At 38.7% G+C, this 21141-nt stretch overlaps 2 long non-coding RNA genes across 5 annotated transcripts in view; one reads left to right on the top strand and one right to left on the bottom strand.

Annotated features, from left to right (window-relative positions):
- Positions 1 to 9296, top strand: part of LOC105716814 (uncharacterized) — a 39256-nt gene extending 29960 nt beyond the window's left edge. The window contains exons 3-4 of one of the 4 annotated variants that reach the window (XR_001107361.3): positions 4239 to 5178; positions 5281 to 9296. This is a non-coding gene — a long non-coding RNA (uncharacterized LOC105716814). Of the gene's footprint in view, positions 1 to 4238 lie in introns of all 4 variants that reach the window. The other 3 variants (XR_001107362.3, XR_001107360.3, XR_001107359.3) reach the window with 3 other exon arrangements.
- Positions 1 to 21141, bottom strand: part of LOC105716813 (uncharacterized) — a 355673-nt gene that overhangs the window by 25017 nt on the left and 309515 nt on the right. The gene's annotated exons all lie outside the window — the stretch shown is intronic.

The raw sequence follows: 21141 nt of genomic DNA, 5'->3' as shown, positions 1-21141 counted from the left end.
AAAAGCACCAAGTAAAAAGCACTGTTCAGATATTGTTAGAAAGAGGTTTTATATAGCAATTGCAGGTACAACTTAGTTGCTCAAAATGATGGAGGCTCACAAATTGCAAAAAAGATGATTTAATAATTTTTTCTTCAAAATTCATAAACATAAATCACAGTTAGAAATGCAAAGAAAAGTTAAATTAAAAACCTATAAAGATGGCCCTGGTAAAAATAAAATAAGCACATTCTGAAAATTTTAAAACACGCATTTTTAAAACCTAAACTTCCAGAACCCACCTCATTAGGTCAATATTTGCAACTTAAATAAGATGAAATTATAAAGTAATACTTGGAGTTTGGCTGCAACAGAGTATGGGTATTACCTGGACTGTTCTCCCTTCCTTCACAAAAGTAAACAACTATGAAATGGAACAAAATAGGTGAAAACATTTTTTAGAGAACTGTAATGCTAGCAAAAAAGCAAACACACGTGGTGAGCTCAATGTTTTCTCAACTTTCTGCCATGGGGAACGCTCAGGGATCCTCATGTCACAAGGAGATGGAGCCAAAGGAAAGCACAGCAGTGTTGCTGAGCTGGGGTGGCAGAGATTAAAGTTGAGGGCTGTGATTGCAATTGGAATTTGCAGGGCAGATTAGCAAAGAGAAGGGCGCTATTCAGACAAGAGTCCTCAGAACGCTGTATGGAGAAACCTCAGTGGATCCTTGGCCCAGAGCTGGTCTGTACATACACAGAGCCAGTCTCTTCTAGAGCTCACAGGAAATACCACCGTGCTTGCCAACTGCATTTCTGAGTACAAAGGAAATGCATTAGAATTCAACAACCAAAAACAAGAAACGAAACGCAAATATTTGGAAATCAAACAACACACTTTCAAATACCACATAGGTTGAAAAAGAAATCACAAAGGACATTAAAATATTTGAAACAATCACAATAAAAACACAGCAAATAAAAAAAATTATTCACAACTAAGGCAGTGCTGGGGGAAATTTTACAACTTTATAAAAGTAAAAGACTAAGAAAGAGCGGTTCATGTTGCCACCTTCGAAGGTTGGAAAAAGAAGAGCAACATAAACCCAAAGCAAATGGAAGAAAATAATCAATATGAAAAACCACATCAATAAAATAGTATGCAAACATTTTAGGAAGAAAGCCAAGAGTAGAATTTTTTAAAGAACACCAAATATTTCCAGAGTTCAGATTATGCACCACGCTTTCTGCCATGAGTTGATTACACAGATTAAGATAATGCAGCCCATGTGCTCCTGTCCCCAAGTTCACCATATTTGAGCTTTGAGTCATGTATTTCACAAAGTGATTTCAACATAATACATCTGAGAGTTCATCTGTCCAGCAGTGCCTAGAACACAGTAGAAGCTCAACAAATATGTATTGAATGGATGAATGAACTTTTTCCTTAACACATGGGGAGGGCCACAGAGAGGAAGGGACTTTCCCTAAGGTCACTGACTTCTTACTTGGTACAGCCTGAATTCTGTTCTCCGTACCACACACCATTCTCTGCCTTAGCCAGCTCAGACTCTAGTCTCAACTCTTTTATGCTATTAGAGAACCTTAATAACTAGTTCTGTGTTTAGTAGCCAGCTCAGACTCTAGTCTCAACTCTTCTATGCCAGTAGAGAACCTTAATAACTAGTTCTGTGTTTAATAGCCAGCTCAGACTTTAGCCTCAACTCTCTTATGCCATTAGAGAATCTCAATAACTAGTTCTGTGTTTAAATTCCCCGGCAGCCCATCTTGGAAAGGCATTTCCTCAGCATTCCTGTTTGTGTAGTGCCAGCTTGCCAGCCAGGGAGCCCACTGAGGTGAGCCAGCGGAGAGTGAGTGACCACACAGACTCACAGTGCAACTTGCAGCTCCACTTAGCACAGGGGAGCTGAGCTGTGTTGACTCATCCCAGCAAAAGCCACCTTTCTCAAGCTCTGTTACCTCCCCAGCATAAGTTCCTGTTGTCTGATTGCATCTGATGAGTCAAATTTTTGTGGGGCAGAGCCCAAGTATAATTGAGACAATAGGACTATTTCCCACTAGTGGAGAACTAAGTCTTTGCAATGGAAAACATGGAGGGAAAAAATAATCAATATTGCCATAAGACAATTCAGATTAAGAGTAAGACATACTCAAATTTTAGCGCCTCAAATGGGAGGCAGAAACAGCTACAGCTACTGGGGAAATGGGAGGATGCCTAGGAAGGAAGTGGTTATAGGCACTGGCACTTGAAAAGACATAGCATGTCCTATCTCCTGAAGAAATAAAACTAATAGAAATTACTTATATAGCATGCACTATATGTCAGGAACTATTGTAAACACTTTATAAAATAAATATAAATTATTTAATCTTCACAGCAATCGTACAACATAAATACTGTGATAGCCCCCACTTTACAGATGGCAAAACTAAGTCAGAGACAGGTTAAGTAAATCACTTAAATTCACAGAGCTAATAAGTGGTAGACTCTAAGCAGTCTGGTTCCAAGGTCAATGCTTTTACCAATCCCTCAACCCCATACTACATGAAGCATTGATTTTACTATGAACATGGGCTCCTAATTAGATAGGTAGACAAGTCCTGGAATTCTCCAGAGGTCAAAAACCTGCAAAATAGCAAGCACTCTGAAGCTCAAGCCTTGAAGACAGCTAAGCAATGATAAGACCAGCTGTGTCTACACCTTCCTTCTCCATTCATTCGCTAGTAGTCATTGGACCCATTAGAGTTTGTAGATATGAACTGAGTTTGTACTCTGATATTTTTTTTTAAAGTGAATCACAAAGTTTGATTTTCCAACTACCATAGTCTAGTTTCATACAGAGTGGAGACTATCTGAAATTCAGAGAGGGCAAGTGAATGTTTAGATAGTAGCCGTCTGTGAGTAGATAACTTGATCTGTGCGGGCCATGCTGTGCTGTTTCCGCTCTTATGGAGATTCCAGTCTAAAAGAAAAGACCAGTACTAATCACCTAATCCATTAGTGAATGCTACCTGCAAAGCAAGTGAGGTGCGCTGAAGGAAAGGAAGACAGGTCAATATCAGGGACTCACAAAGGAAGCTGAGCTGGCCCTGGAGCAGCAGAAGGGCTTGCCTTGAGAAACAGGTGCTTGGGTTGAGAGCTGAAAGATGAAAAGCCTATTTTTTTAAGGTGGCACAAGAAAGATGAGAAGATAATTCTAGGTGGAATAAATGGCATTTGCAAAGGCAAGAGAGAGCAGGATCTGAAGCCTCCTGGTATGACCAGCCCCAAGACAGGGAGCAGGGTATGGAATGAGTTGAGGCTGGAGTGGCAAGGAGAGGCAGGCCATGCAGCAACTGACAGAGTCATGATCTCTGTGCAAAGAGCACTGGGGAGCCATGGAAGGACATAGGCAGAGCAGTGGCATGAAGCAAGAAACACCCAATGTATCCAATAAGTGACTAGACTAATACTCAAACTCAGATCTTTTGCCCTTCTTCCCCCCAATCTCCCGCCTCACTGCGTTTCACCAGGCCAGGAAGTTCAGCCAGTAGAGATCTAGCCGCGCAGATCACAGAACCTCAGGGACTTGGCTGTCTTGGAGACACATCCACTGGCTAAGCACTCCCTTGTCCTCTCTGAATCCCAGCCCATCTCCAGTCTGTGTGAAACTAGATACCAGGACTCAGCATATGCTTAATAGCTGGGTCATCTCTACCAAATTAAATCACTTCTATGAGCCTTCCTTTCTACACCTGCACAATGGGAGTGCCAGTGTCAATTGATTATTAAGATAATGTAGGTGATGTTTTCAGCACCATAGCCAATCTTTAGTAGATGCCCAAAGAGTGACAATTTAATCTGAATTCAACCATTCATCTTGAGCTATATCTTTCTCCCAACTCAGCTGTGACAGTTCTAAGACATCATCCTGCATACCAGACAGGGCTTATCATTAAATAAGTCTATTAGTCCACTAAATAATTATGCAGGTTATAGCAGCCCATAGCTAAAGCAGAAATTTTAAAAAATCATAAACTTACCCACAGTGGAGAAAGGAGAAACTGAAGAAATGTCATCTTTCTGGTATAATTTTCCATGTTTTATTCCTTAAAAAGTAGCCAGCATAAGTTTGCATGGTGTTCAAAAAATTAATGTCACCTCACCAAAAGACAATGAGTTAAATATTTCCATTGAAAATAAACATTTGAAAACAGTATCTATTTGTATATTTATTCATCTATTCAATCTACAATTTCAGGCTCATTCCATGCTAAGTGTTCTGAATCAAAAAGATGAACAAAATACAGTACCATTCTTCAAGGACTTCACAGTCTACAGGAAAGGAAGATATTTAAACAAGTAATCGCAGAATTGGAAATTGGAACTGATGTACTTAGAAGGGTTTTGAACAAGGGACACGGCTGTGACTCTCTCTGCTTTTGCAAACTTTAGGAAAACCACAGGTGAGTTCCACTTGAGGCTAATTTGAAGCTTGTGTTCTGAATTTGCCAACTAAGATAAGAAGGAAACATATTGATAGCAAAAAGAATAGGTTGTGCAAGGAATTGAAGGCACAAGAAGCATGTGTTTTCTCAGAAACGTAGAAAGGCATCTCCTTCTCAACCTCCAGGGAAATCAAAATAGACACTCGGTGATGGGTCCTGAGCATTTTCAGATCCAAGGAAAGTTCTAGATTACTGGAATTAGGTATGTTAAATCAAGACTATCATGACAACCTGACTTCAAGTCTTATTTGCTGAAAGTGCAAAGCAGAGGAAATGACCATTTTGTGTGTGCAGCACCCTTGTGTTCTCACAAGTACAATGCTTCATGACATACGGAAACCTGTTGAGTAATTGAATAGTCTGGGGCTAATTGCATCTGACTATGTTATTCTAAAGTAATGGGTTGAGATATGCAGTAGATAGGAGGAAACAGGTTTCTAGAACTGCAATGGGTGACTGCTCTGATATTTATTGAATTTAAACATGGGGAACAGGATGCAGCGGGGCGCAAGTTGACAACCAGCACATGAGGAGTGGGGTCGACTTATTTGTCAGTCTGGCTTACAAAGGTGCCTTGTATTCATTTTAGAACAAATTCAACAGCTGTGATTCTGCCTTTTCCTCCAAGTAAAGGCTTATCTTCTTCCCAAGCTAAATGCATCTGCACACCCATCCAGCTCAGCATCATTATTTGTATGGAACTTTTATATAATTCCTTCTAAAAAACACAAATATTCTCATTTGCTCCTCACAATTGTGAACGATTATTATCCCTCATCCAACCTCATTTTGCAGATGAAGAAATCAGAGCCCAGAGAAGCTGAGTAGCCTACTGGTTGCAAAGTGATGGAATCATGACTCATGTCCATGTCATTCTACTTGCAAATCCAGTGTCCTGCTGGACTGCTCTCACATTTTAGTTGGGAGAGGCCTGGGAGAACCGCTTGTGCCTTTAGATAGACACACACATCCTGAGGTGGCCCAGGCAGATGAGAGCAAATATTAAGAAAATGGAGATGGTTAGAGTGAAGTCCTAACTTCCCACAGCAGATGGAGTCTATGAGGAGGAAAAAGTGGATGCCTGGACCAGTCCTATTATGAAGACAAGTCTCACGGTGCTACTGTGCCTCCATGAGCTCCTGTGGCCCAGAAGCTGGCATCCTGTGAGTGGGTAGGCTGATGATTATGCCAACTAACTTAGCAGGGATTTACACTGTCATTGAGGTCCATTCACACATTAGTACAGCTCCATAGATTGTAGGACATTTTCCAGGCTGGAGCAAATAAGTTATTGCTTTCCGTAAATCCTCTCTCTTGTTCCCTTCCTTTTACCTCAGATTTGGGATGATGGAGTGGGCTGGGTTTTAAGACTATTCTCTGTCTGTTTATAATACTCTCTGGGTGACCGTATCTGCAGAAATCTCTTGCAGTGTTGAAGTCCAAATCCAACACAACACTGTCACCAATCTATAAGCTCCATTTACCTCTGTATCCCTAGTGAGTACATCATAACATCAGAGATACACAAAAACTACTTGCAAAAATAATATGGAATTATTTTGTGAAGTCCAAAAAATACATATCAGGTTTTGTTGCATGGTGTTATGTTTACAAGAAATTACTTGACTCGCAAAATCTGCTTGATACGAAGTGTGTTATAAGGGCTACTCCCCTGAAGTCCTGAGTGATTCTACTCTGGACTCTGCTGCTACTCCCCTGAAGTCCTGAGTGATTATACCATCCAGCGGGAAATAGCTAATATCTATCTGCCTGTTCTAAAACATTGCATGCAAGCACATGCACACATAATCCCCTGCATCTTCTAAGATTTAGCAAACTATTAAATGTTGAACAATTTAACTATCTATTGAGTGACTTTTCATTTGCTATCAAAGTAGACAGATACATGGTCCTAGGAAATGCACAAGGGCGTTAGTGGTATATTATGGGACCTACAATCTCTTGGCATGTCAGGCAAGTTACTTAGCTCTGAGGTTCTATATTTTCACCCGCAAAGTGAAAATGATAATAGTCATTGAGTTGCAAAAAAAGAAATTATAATGAAGTCATGAGGGGTCAGGTTTCCTGAGTTGAAAACCTTCTTTCACCACTGTAGTGGATGCTGTAGTGCTCCACTCAGATTCCAGAACTAAGAAACTCCTGCCCACGGCTGCTGGGAGTATGGGTGGTTGACATCCCACAGCCAAGTTTCTTCTCAAGAAATATCCTTTCTTGGCCAAAAAGAGCTGCTTTGTCTAATGCTACACCCTTGTCCTGGGGACAGTCTACGAGGCTTCAAAGTCTCGGTATTCTTTCTTCAATTCAGCTCTGAAGCGTTATTCCAACTCCAGAAATGCCTGGGAAGTCACCTGCAACCACCATGACCCAATCCTGCTTCTCTGACCCCCTGACAGGTGCCGCTCCAGAAAACACCCCCAGTAAACTTTACACAAATAAATTTCAAATTCAGAATCGGCTTCCTGAAGTCCTGGTAGTTCTATGAAATTCACTGCTTATTGAGTATAGAGATCACATAAATAATAACACATGGTGGAACTGGAATTGAAATTCTGATAAGAGTCCTGTGATTTCAAGTCCAGGTCTCCTGTTGGTCTCCATCATTCTACTTCATTAATGAAATAGGTTGGAAGAAGTCACAACACAATAGATCCATATATTTCAGCCCATTAATAATCAACATATTCTAGTCTTAGTGGTAATTATTTTTAAAAAGTTTTCTACACCATTATGATCGGTGTGATCTAGTCAGGTTTTTCTACTACAGTGGGGCAGCCTGGAACTCAGTCAGATATACTTGTCTTTCTCAAGTCTTTATGAGATTCATTTTTATATTTTTAAAATCACATTTTGAACTGACATAGAGTGCAATTTTGGAGAGGTGAGCCCACAAATGAGCAAAGGTCACTGCCATGCATTCCTTCACTTATTTTGTTTTTATCCATCCAACCAGCCACCATGTGTTGTGTGCTTTCCATATACCATGATACATTCTGAGAACTTTCCATACGTGCTCTTCTTTCATCTCACATCAACAACATGAAACTTAAGCTCTGCTGAATTTTGTCCAAACTGACTCGGATAGGAAGAGGCAGAATAAGAAATACATTCCAGTTGTCTCCAAAGTCCATGCTTTTCTAAGTATCACATTATATTTTCCTTCCCACTGGCACAGAGCTTAAATAAAAGTCAAACTATGAAAAGCATCAGGAAGTAAAATCAGTGTACAGGTGAGAGGATGCACTTACACACATGACCTTTCAAGACTTCCTGAAGAAGGCACGACTTGGCTTTTGGCTTGACCAAGATTCATTTCCAAGTAGAAAGCTCTGTAATTTTGCTTGAGAGATAGAGTGGAAAGGGCCCAGGCTTCAGAGTGTGACTGACTTGAATTTGACCTCTGTCTTCATCTATTACTACCTATGTGGCTCTGGACATCTTACTTAACCTCTCTGAATCTTCACTTTGTCATCGTGAGAGACCTCATTGACTTGTTGTAAAGATTAAAGAAATCATAAAACACATCTAGTCCAATAACTGATACTATAGTAGACATTTAACAAGTGATGTTTGATTTGAGCTAATTCAAGCCTCTAGGTTATAGTAAGAAAATGGCAAAAAAGTAATCAATCAGCTTCTCCAGTTTGCGCCTTTGAGAATGGCAAGCCAAAGGAGGACTTTGCTGTTGTTCTCATATCTCATATTATACCATTTGTCATAAAAATTACGCATTCACACAAGCGCATACACACACACACGGACACAAACAGACATGAGCCACAGTCCACAATGAAGGATCACTTAGAGTGCTTAGGCACCATAATAAACTTTCACATAAAGTACAGCAGTAGTGTTCTTAATTAAAATCTCTAAAGAACTCTCGTTGTTGACAATATCACCACCCAAAGCCATATTTACCTCATTAATTATTCAAGTTGCGGTGAATAAGAAACAATTCCCAGGCTTCTCATAAAATTTTCAAAAATTAAACCAGGGAAATGGGCAATAAATGTCATTTGAAATGGTACTGATGCCAGTTAATTACAAGACCACTGTAAAATAATAGGCCATGAGGTGCTTCAATGCCTAATTAGTAACTATATGGGCATTTCCTTTGAAAAAATGGCAATTACATGGTGCAAACACTTAGCAGTCATCATCAAAGGCCCTTAACCAATATTAGCTAATTAATCTTCCCTACAACACTCTGGCAGGAGGCAGCACAAGTCCTCATTGAGAGAGGGAGAAGGGAAGGCCAAAAGATGAATGGAAAATCCTCTTCTGCTCAGCATCTCTGAAGAACAATTTGACACTCGCAGCCTAGAAGCACTCAGGAGGGATTTCCAGGCCAAGAGAGGCAGATTGTTTTCTTAATGAGTGACTTGCCCAGGTGATGTATAAGGTTAATGTGATGAACTCCTGGCTTCCTCCTGATTTCCTGCCGTGGCTTACATCCTGGCTGTCCTTGAGAACTCCCCACACCGAACTGCTATTGCAGGCACACATGCACTCTTGCATTTATTAGCCCTTTTCTCTTTTTCTCAGCAAGCAGCCTTTTGATCTCAAATATATAAAACCACTAGGGGGAGAAGGAAGCTATGCCTCTTTCCACAAAGCCACGCTCGTTATATTATAATATGATTCACAGCTTTTGATTTCAACTTAATGTATGAGATCTGGAATTATTTTAGAAGTATGATTGATTTTGATTAGGTGAAGATATTTTTAAAGGAGTGAATTATCTCTTATGCGACTTAATTTAATCTACATTAAAGATTTCTGACAAAATCTCATTTGTGTCTAATTTTGTATTATTTTACCTAAAGAGGGTCCAAAATTTGTATAAGTTCCAGGCCCAAGACAACCTAAGTCTGCCCATCTTTCTGGTTGAGTTCTTCCAGCTCTGAGTCAGGGGCCACATTTTGTAGGATTCTGAGGCTCTGATGCCCATTTGAGGTAGATTTAATTTCATAAAGCAAAGTTAGGTTACATCATAAAATGAGGCTTGACAAGTTTTTCTCCACCTAACTCCTTTTGTCTTACAATACACCTGATTCTTCCCATTTAAAAAGTTACAAGTTTTAATGAGGAAATGGAGAAGAAGGAAGGGGAGAATGAAGAGAAAAAGAGGAAGAAGAGAAAGGAAAAGGACAAGATGAGAAGGAGCATGGATAAGTGAGGGCAGCATGTGTTAGGCACCAAGTTCAGTATTTTATGTGTGTTATATCCTTTCCTCTTTACAGCAACACTATAAAGGGGTATAATTACTCCCTCCACCCTATTTTATAGATGTTGAAACTAGGACATGCAGAGGTTAAGTGGCCTGCAAATAAGGGATTTTATTAGCTAGTTTCATAGCTAACTAAATGGTGAGCCTCGCCCAGAACCCATTTGCATTTTATCCTAAATTTTTTGTTCTTTCGATAATGCTGCTTTTAGGGTGAGCTTCCTTATCACCTCTAACCTGCCTCTGAACTCATAGCTAATCAATATCCAGAAGGCATACATAACGAACATTTGGAATGGTAATATCCCAATAAAGTGTCGGATGAGCCGAGATCCAGTGGAAGATCAAATCCAAATACAAATGTTAAAGTAACACACACACTTCACAGAAGAGGAGTCACGACTTGTTCCTTCGGTATCCCCAAAAATGTTTTTGCTCCTTCAGTGTCCTTCTCCTCTTTCATTTTGGGGAATACTTATTTCTTCAGTCCCCTCACAATGGAAGAAGATCACATAACATTCAGAGAATAAGTTTTACAGTCTGATGAGCCCAGATCCAAAAATCCTAGACTCTATGTGTTATCTGTAAAAGGGGCAGAATAATAGCACCTACATTGTGAGGCTAATGTGAGGGATACATGAACAAATGCTTAGGACCTGGCATATAGAAAGCATGCAATAATTGTTAGCTATATTTTAAAAATATTTTACCCTATTAATGATCGCTCCTTTACTGAGAGTATACTGTAATAATGAACTGTGTTGGCTTTGGAGTCACACAAACTAAATTTAAATCTTGTATCATCTAGGTACCCTCTGTGTAACCATGGGAAGGAGGGCTGCTTGGCCTCTGTATGCCTCAGTTTCCTTGTTAGTTAAAAGGGTATAGTGATAGTATCTACTTGATACTTTTAAGAGGGTTGGTTGTAGGGATTGAATGAGTCAGTGTATGAAACCCTGGCACCTAGCCAATAACAAGAATTTGATAAATGTTAGCTATGAATATATTTTGGGTAGGCATGCCTTACACACAGAAGGGACTCGGTCCATGTTTGAACCATATAATTAACAAAATTAATTTGACATTCACTCAACAAACATTTGTTGTAGTATACTTACTGTATAGCAGACAGTGTCCTGTGAGGTAGGGATTCAGAGAAAAATAAACTAACAGTCTCTGCCCTCAGCTGAGAAAATAGTGTCTTCTGGCACAGACAGTGTAATCAGAACTATTAGATACATATGGAGGAGAACTATTCTTTTTAGGGCATCCAGGAATGTTGAATAAATAAAGTGTTTTGTAGTTTCACAAAATTTCAGGAAAATACATTTTATCCAACTTCCTACACATCATTAGAGTTTATTTAATCTCAACTCTTACTTCAATAAGGATAAAAGATGAATGAACGGTGGCTCCTCCTCCCTGAAGTGACAACCTGTTCCTAAACATCTCTACAGACAGGACGTATGATAAAGCAGCTGTTTCCACTGTTCAGTAGTTCTGAAGTCCCTCCAGTTATTGATTATACTAAAACCTGGTCCCCTCAACATGTCCACTCTTGGTGATTTTCCTTCCTCTAGTGCTGGGTGGAGAGAACCTAACCCCTCTTCTGCCCAATAGGCCTTTCTCATATGCCCACTTACACTTCTGAGTCATCATTTCTTTAGGTTAAACTTCCAGATGTCCCATGATGAAAGTCTAATAGGCATAAGCATCTCTTCCTAAAGGTGAGCTTCCAGATCACAGGAGTGATAACTAGGCCCAAGCTATGGGTACCTGGCACCCAAAGCTCATAGTTTCAGAATCTTCTCCTCCTCAGGCTTCATATGAGCCCTACCCATGCTTGTTAGTCTGGGCCAAATCTGCCAGAGTCCCCTCTCCTAAGTCCTAACTGTTGGCCTAAGCAGTGATCAGTCTCAGCCCCTGGATAAAGGACTGCTTTCAGGTCTGTCTTTGAGGCCTTCAAAGACTTACTAACTAGAAAAATGACGAATGAAAGGATTTCAGGACCCAAAACAGGGCCAGCTGGAGTCCTCAAAGCATTCCCTATTGGCATAAGGTCAAGGCCATTCTATTCTAACTCACAGGTCCTCTTTCAAAGAAAACTTTCTTGGATCACTCCTAAATTCCCAGGACTGCTGCCTCCTGCTGCTGATGGGGCTTATCTGCTGGACTTCCACATTCTTAATATAATGTTCTTGAACACTTCTGAAAACAGGGAGTTTGTGAAGCAACTGCTTCTTCTGCTCAATTCTAATGTTCTTCCATCTCAGGATAGCCTGGAATCTTCCACCTCTGGTCATTTTCCTTCTCTCTGGAGCTGGACAGAACAAGTGTAACCCTCTTGCACAAATAGATGTTTGCATATTTGACTTTATTGTGCTTCCATTTGCATTTCTGGGTTGCTGCTGCTTCAGCTGAAAACTTCACAGCTCCTCAATTGTTCTGTAAAATGATGTTCACATTTGTCATCATAAGAATGTTTTCTGCTGGATATATTCCAATTGATTCATGCTTCTCTTAGGCTATGTCATCTAAATCTGAAAGTCCTAATAAAGCTGAGCATTTAGGGAAAGGATAGACAATTCCACAGTGACATGGTAGGATATTTAGTAAGAGTCTTCTGTATAATAGGTCGTGGATCATCTAGAAGTCAACCACGGAGTGGATTATCTGCTATTATGGGAACATAAAACCTACAAGCTATTCAGAAATACCTTCCTATGCTTAGTGGCCCTGAAGGGTGCTCATATTGTTTTGGTTCTCCACACAGGGAAGGTATTTACACACACTTGACTCCCTCAAGAGTCAACCCTCCAAATCGACTGTAAGGTTAATTCTTAAAACATGCTCATGATCAACTATCTCATGTGCCAGTCCTAATCCAGATGGTATTTGGCTTAACACTCTATTAGCTGAAAGGATAGAGATCTCTAAAAAAAAAAAAAATGAGACCTGTAGGGCTTCTTTACAAACATTTGAACTAATTTTCACTCCCCTAATTAAAGCTCTCTGTGATTGACAGAAGCTGATGACAACTAGATCTGCTGATAGAACTAAATATTTTCAGTTTTCTCTTCACAAAAATAGACATCCAGAGCAATTTTAGAGATCATCATTTTGGTGGAAGTTAGGAGAGCATATAGAAAGAATATATATATTAAGACTGGGCCAGAAAAAGCCTTTGATTAGATGGAGGAAGTGTCTTAGGAAATGTGTAGACGGAAATGATCTTCTACTCACTCTCTCAGAAATGAAATCTCCAAGACAAATGCACAAATATACCCTGAGACAAACACCTTCACTTCTGCATTCAAAATCAACCACCGTTTTCTGAGCCCCATACCTAGCATAAATGAGGCAGGAAGCCCTTACCACAGAGTCCCTAGACTTGGATACGGTGACTTATTCTGCTTCATATTGGCAAAGCATGTTAGGCTCCTCTCTGAACTTCAGATAATGATAGCTAGCTGCTTGCAAATCTCAAGAATTATTGAATTATATAGCTTCAAGTTATATAATTTGGTTAAAATGTTTTGTGTTACTGTGAAATGTTACAGAAAGGTAAAATATAAATAATACTACATTCTGCCTCATCTGATACTCAGTCATACACACCACCCACTAGAATATAAATGCTAGGCAGCTGGAATTGCTCTCATCTCTGCCGTTTCAGTATCTAGCATAGTACCTGTCATGTTCTAGGAGCTTGATAAATGTTTGCTGAATTGACTTCCATTAAATTGAATTACTAACTTGCAAGGTCTTTGGGGGCAATTGTAGAATTTCATTTTACATCATCACCATTTCCTTGCTCAAAGCTGACATGAGGAAGTGTGCAATAAATGGTGAGTGAACGAATGAATGGTTGGAGAGGAACTGAAAAGATGAGTCTCAACCCTGAATGTACTTTAGAATCACTTAGAGTGCTTTCAAATATTAATCTCTGGGCCCCTGTCCCAGAGAGTGATTGAAAAGTTTCCCAAGATACTCTAATGTAAAGTCAAGGTTGAGAATCAATGACTTTGAATGACAGGAAAATGCAAGGAAGAGTCCGCTCCTTCCTTTTTTTTCCTCACCGATGTAGGTTTTACATTCTTAAGTGAAATAAAGCATTCTGAAAGCTTTTTTTTTTCTGAATAAAGCACTCTAAAATGGAAGAATGATGTTGCTGCTTTTTAGAAAATACTGTCAAAAAGTGGTTTTCTAGACTGCTGGCTAGTGGACCCCCAGTAGAATCACCTTGGCCGACTTGACCATATTATCTCAGTATAACTGAGCTATGAAGGCCAGTTCAACCGCCAATGCCTTGACTCAGGACTTCCGCTGGCCTAATATTCTGAGACACTGCCACCTTGTGGCACTCTGCAGCGACACTTACATCAGCTGCCTTAAAACAGGTATATCTCAGATGGCCTTAAGTTTTCCTTGTTATGTATATTCTGATATTTCTGGAAAATAAATATTTACAAGGAAAAGAGAGTTCTGGATGCTCCATGAAGAGAGTGCTACAGATGCAGACATGAACAGCAGGTATGGTGTGGAGTTTACATAAGTAGGATTGACTTATCCCTGTTGAATTGCAAGTGACAGAGGCCACGAGAGGACAAGGTACTTAAGAACAAAGAATTGGTTATGTCAAATCGGCTTGTAATGGAAGCCATCATCCTCAGCAAACTAACACAGGAATAGAAAACCAAACACCACATGTTCTCACTCGTAAGCGGGAGTTGAACATTGAGAACACACGGACACAGGGAGGGGAACATCACACACAAGGGCCTCTCAGGGAGGTTGGGGGAGGGAGAGCATCAGGGAAAACAGCTTACGCATGTGTGGCTTAATATCTAGATGATGGGTTGATAGGTGTAACAAACCATCATGGCACACATTTGCCTTTGTAACAAACCTGCACCTTCTGCACGTGTACCCCAGAACCTAAAATAAATGTCTTTGAAATCCACTTAGAAAAAAAAAATATATATATATGTATATATATATATGAACAATAATACAGCTCTCACTCCCATTTTTTAGGTGGACAGCCAGAGGCCCCAGGAATTAATTGTCTTAGTCAAACCACATGGCAAATTGCTAGATAAACTCAAATTGAAAACCAATGTTTTAAACAAGTATCTTGAGAAAATAAAATTCCTTTCCATCCTAAGAGAAAAAGTTCAAGAACAAATGTCAGATTTCAAGACTGGACTTATATGTGTTTATATGGAAAACAAGATACCCAATACCTGTATATACAAGCATATCCATTTTTAACTTGATAATGAGGATGAATTGGCTGAGAGAAATTTTTACTTCATGAAAAATTGCACTTTGTGATAATGTTAAAGAAATACATTTTCTTCAAAGACACAAATTAATTTAAACAAATATCTTAATTTCCAAGTCTTGCCAGGTTGGCTATAATAAATAGATTAGACTCACTGGTAAAGGCACCTGGAGTCTAAATATTATGTATGAATTACATTCCTCACATACATCTGCTTTTTCAACTGGATTAAATGTGTGATAAGTCATAACTGGGGTCAGATAGACCTGGATTTGTGTGCCAACTCTACCACCGCATGCTGTGAAGTCTTGCAGAATTTACTTAAACTTCCTAAGCTTTGATTTCCTCATCTACAAGGAAGGCTAATAATGAAAACTCTCTCATAATTTTTATTGCTGTTAAATGAAAAAATGTACCCAGACAGAGGTTCTAAAACAACACCAAAATATTAATTTAATGAGTGGAGATTAGTTTTCTTAACTACACTACAATTTTCTTTACATGTTCAGCTTATTGATCGAATTGCTTATCAGTGTGCATGATCAGTGGGGCACAAATTACTTTGGTACCACACCACTCTAGATGTGAAGGATTTTATCAAGGTGCAAAAAATCAGACTATGCACACCTCAGAAAAAAAAAAAGTATAAAAAGGATCTTTTAAGCAGCTAAGAGAAGTTGGGAACATTACAGAATGGACCAGTGTAATCACCACAGTGAGTTAAATGGTATATTTGGGCACCATTTTAGGGTGTAATTTATTGGACTACAGGTTTAGACAATAGCTCTGTACTGTGCTCTCAAGAAGGCTCTGAATCTTTGATTCTTACTTCGCTGAGTGATGAGCCAGCTGGGGTCTAGAAAGGCAAATCTTGATGGAACAGAGCTGGGCATCAGTGATGACAGGTCATGCATTCAAATATCCATGTTCAAGAGAAGTCCAGGGTAGAAGGATCACTTGAGGCCAAGATTCAAGACTGGCCTGAGCAGTATAGTGGGACCCTGTCTCCACACACACACATACACACACGTGTACACACACACCCGTGTACACACACGCACGCACGCGCGCGCACGCGCGCACACACACACACACAGGTAAAGAATGTGACTTCAGAAGCTGAGACACAAAAATTTCCTCCCCAAAAAATCTCCAAGCCAGACACCAGGCATGAAATAGAAATTTCTCCTGAAACCAGGAAACCTTCCTAAGGGCTTTACCCCAGAAAATGAATGCACGTATTCATCTTGTTTCTTTTTGTTTTCCTACAGTACTACTAGGAGGAAGTGTGGTGTTCCTGCAATGAATGAGCACAAGATTTAAAGAAATTATTGTGGTACAAGTGTTATCTGTATTTATATAACTCATGGGAATGGAGGACTAGAAATAGATGAGCAGAGGCTGAAAAATGAAATTGTTACCTGTTTTAACAACAGCATCTGTGTTAGTGTGTTCTTGTATTGCTGTAAAGAAATATCTGAAACTGGGTAATTTATAAAGAAAAGAGGTTTAATTAGCTTGTGGTTCTGAAGGCTGTACAGGAAGCGTGATGCTGGCATCTGCTTGGCTTCTAGGGAGCTGAAGGAAACTTACAATCATGGCAGAAGGTGAAATGGAAGTAGGCACATCACATGACTGAAATAGGAGCAAGAGAGAGAGGGAGGGAGGTGCTACACTCTTTCCAACAACCAGATCTCATGAGAACATACTTTCATGATGACAGTACCAAGAGGGAAATCCGGACCCATGATCCAATCACCTCCCACCCAGCCCCATCTCCAACATTGGGGCTTATATTTTGACATAAGATTGGAGGGGAACAATATCTATACTATGTCAGTTTCATCCAGGTGGCTCAGGCCTGTAATTCCAGCACTTTGGGAGGACAAGGCCAAAGGATCACTTGAGGCCAGGAGTTCAAGGCTGCAGTGAGCTATGATATCACATCATTGCACTCCAGACTGGCAACAGAGAGAGACCCTTTCTCCAAAAGAAAATAAAATAGTGAAAGCTATTTGTCTTAAAACATATATCAGATTATATAAATGGGATAAGATATTACTATAGCAGATCAAGAAATATCAGCATCAGTAGTAATGGTGATGCTTAACTAGGCCTGTGTTCTAAACTGGCCTGTGTTCTAAACCTATCCACAGGTATGGTTGGAGGGGCGCAAGATAACCACTTTAACCTTAAAGGATTTTCCCTACCAGGATTCTACAGAGCTTGAAATTCTTTTTTTTTTTTCCAGCTTAGACTGCCCCCAAAAGGATTCCATTAAAAAGCACATATGTTTCCTTGGAATAATAACAGTAGGAATGCTATTTGGCCTGGATTACTTTATCATGTAGAGAAAAAACTTGAAATAGAAAGGAGTTGAGGAAAGTGGGAAGAAAGGGAGATAGAGAAGCAGGCTCCCCATATCTCTCCAGTCAGTTTCTAGATCTGCACTGTACAACATAGTAGGCTCTATTCATATGGCTATTTAAACTTAAATTTAAATTAAGTAAAATTAAACATTCATCTCCTTTATCATTTTAGGCATATGTCAAATGCTCTATAGTCACATGAGGCTAGTAGTTACCATACTGGTTGGTGCAGACACAGAATATTTACATCAAAGTTCTATTGGACAGTTTGCCCTCATAAGTGACTCTCTTTGAAGGAACATAACATATACTTCAGAAGTGCTGGGCTTAAAAAAAGAGTTAAGCCCATTGTGTTAGAGAGAGAGAGCTGTAGTATCTTGCAGGCTTTTAAAACTGGGACATATAAAGAACTAAGGAGCTTATTGTTGCCCAATAAGCTACATAGATAAAGAGCAAATGGGTCACAGAGAAAAAGATTCAGACAGAACAAGCCAGCAGCCTCTTCCTTAGCAACCCAAAATGAAACAGTTCACCAGTGGACACTAAATGAATACCAGTCATAAAACACATTTTGTTCTGTAGAGCTATTGACTATAACCATGTGTTGAACACCTTATAAAGTTCTCATGGCAGAGTGGGATCAGTGTCGCACAAATTTCCTTTGTTATCTTTATTGTTTCGCTTGATGGTGTCCTAAATTCCTACAGGCTTTCTCCACTCTTTTTTCTTTTCCTTTTTGTTCCTCTGACTGGGTAATTTCAAATGACCTGTCTTTGAGCTCATTGATTCTCTCTTCTGCTTGATTGAGTCTACTGTTGAAGCTCTCTATGGAATTTTTTGGCCCTTTGTCATCTTTATAAGTTCCAGCTGGTAGAAACCTTCCATGTGTTTTATAGAGAGGGAACTCACTACCTGATCATAAGAATTATATGAGCATCAAAATTGTGGAAGTTAGTTGCTGTTGTTGTTTTTAATGTAATCCGAATTTAAAACAACATCTATATAACTCAGAAGCCCATATTTTTAAACTATACCATTTTATCTCTATAAGGAAGAAAAAATATTATGAAGGGGTTGTTTTAGCCAGAAATATGTTCAGAGAAGGATGCCATGCTGTCACACTGGGGAACACATGGCCTGATCGTAGTTAACAATAGGCTTAGGATATTTATGGTTTATCTGAATCTCAATACCCACTTCTATAAGGTGAAGCATTCAGACAAAATGATCTCAGGCCCCTTTCACTCTTGCATAATTGTTTAATACCCTAGGTTTCTGTGCAGAACTCAATATGAAGCCTCTGTAAGTGAGGACTACTTTATTATCTAGTAAAAATATTTCTATCGGTACATATTATTTTAGTGTTAAGAAAGGACATCAGTGCACATTAGCTGGCCACAAAATGGATAGTTAAGAAACTGACTCTCTAGCCAATTTTTCCAGTGCATTGAATGCTGAAAGGTATTTTTTTAATTAAAAATAAATTACTAGAGAAAAAGAACTATAGTCAAATTTTTGCCAGATTCATCACCAGAATAATTTTTGCATATGTATGTCATCACATTTGCATTGTTTTTGCCCCTCCCTCTCCCCCAAGCTAAACATGTTTATGCTTGAAGCTGTTTTGTGAATCCCAAGAAAGCATTTGAAGAAAATTAAAAATCTCTGCCAAAAACTATAACCATCTCTGAGCTTGGTTATAAAGTTGAATTGGAAAACTGATATTAAGTATGTATCTTCATTACATTTTGAAAGCATGAATAATATATGTAATCATCCAAAGACTGAGCTGTAAATGTTGCTGCATTATTCAAACATAAATGGAAGTGCACTGTATTATCAATTAGTGTCCAGTTTCTGTGGTAGAACAAGAGAAAAAAATCTGTTGAACCTTAGCTAGTGATTTACATTCTCAAACATGTTTATTCACAAGCCTAAAAAGCACATTAGTAACAAAGCAGTTGTCAAGACAACTTATCCCTGGATTTAGTATTATTGCATCAGGAAAAATGCCTACGCGGAATTTAATTAACTAACGTCTCATCCTCCTTGGCCAAAAAAGGATGGATTTTCTTTCAACCCAAAGTCCCTAAAGAATGAGATTCAATGGAATCAAGGTAGACACAGACACACAAGATAGACTCACATACACACACAGCCACTCACAAATGCTGGGTGATTGTACAACGAGGCTAGTTTCCATCCAGGTAGGGATTCAATAAAATCTACCTCAGTAGCTCCTACATGTTTATTGAGTGAATGTGAATAAATATGTAGCTAGGGTTTTCCATGTACATATATATATATATATAAAATACACACACATATACATACATATACGTACATAATTACATATAATTATTTATAATATACATACATACACACATTATTTATTTATTTCTCTCTTCTCAATAAAAAATAGGCTCACCTCATTTGTTTTGCATCTCTCAGGAGTTATTGCCTTCTGTTGTCTGATATTTAATGTTTTAAAAATCATTGTGTCATGTGTTTTGTATAGTGTTTAGTTTTGTAGAGTTTTTATCAACAGTTTATAAGAAAGTTAATTGAAACAAAAAACTAGCACCAAAGGAAAGATACCTCAGTTATAAAATTGATAGGTATTTTAGAATTATTAAGACTATAATTCATAATTGGTTCTGAGCATCTAACCACAGCAACAATGAAAATAGAACAAATCACACAGCTTGCATTATTCTCCCAAAAGAAATTATTCTACTATCCCAAATTCTGAAAGAAAACATGACTTGGGGGAAGAGGGTGCTTGAAAACCATGTATTTTTTTACTAGCATTACAAAATTCCTAATATAAGTGTGATACTTCGTTCTTCATTTTCTGCACATGCTTTTATCTCATTTAATCCTCACCACTCACTAATAACATCCAATATCTACAGAGTTAGTAGAAAGTGCTGTTCAAATTTTAAGAAAATTAATTATTAAATACTTGGATTATACATTCTCCTTTCCCACCTGCTGCTCCTAAGTATTTCATGTTTATATGCTATTAATAATGACATTTATTTCGATTTCTAAATATTTATTGCTAAGATATTTAAATACAATTGAATTTTGTATGTTAATCTTATATCTTGCAACTTTGCTAAACTTGATTATTAGTTCAAATAACTGTTACATAAACTCCATGGGATTATCTACTTAGAAAATGAGGCCACCTGCAAGTAAAGACAAATTTACTTCACCATTTTCAATCTGGATGCATTTTTTTTTCTTTTTCTTGCCTAATTGCACTAGTTAGAATGTCCAGCACAACATCGAATAGAAGGGATGAGAGCAGATAATCCTTTCTTGTTTCTGATTTTAAAGAAACATAATTTTTCCATTTTAAGTATAATGTTAGCTATAAATTGTCATAAATACCTTTTAATAAATTGAGTGTGTTTTTTTTTTTTTATTCTGGTTTGCTGAGAGTTTTAATCAGGAGTTGATGTTGTCTTTTTTCTTGTCATTGTGTAGTTTTCTACGTGTGTGCAACTAACTGATCAGTACTCAGATGAAGACTAGAGGGAGAACTCTGCAGTTTTTCAGAGTCTTTTCTGTGCATTCCTTTCTCTTCTCTGGTACTTCACCCTGTAAACTGTAGCTACTTTGGCTTCCTTGGATTCCCAAGTCAATTTCCCCAGTCCACGGAGACCACCAGGCTCAATCTGGATCCCTCCCACCAACAACACAAGCTGGAAATTCTCTCAAAGCAGTTAGCTGAAATAATTGCAGGG

This window comes from Aotus nancymaae, unplaced genomic scaffold, assembly GCF_030222135.1.
Source record: "Aotus nancymaae isolate 86718 unplaced genomic scaffold, 86718_ANA_hifiasm-v0.15.2.pri h1tg000036l, whole genome shotgun sequence".
NCBI lineage: Eukaryota > Metazoa > Chordata > Mammalia > Primates > Aotidae > Aotus > Aotus nancymaae.
Note: the sequence above shows the minus strand (reverse complement) of the source record. Positions and strands in the feature narration are given on the sequence as shown.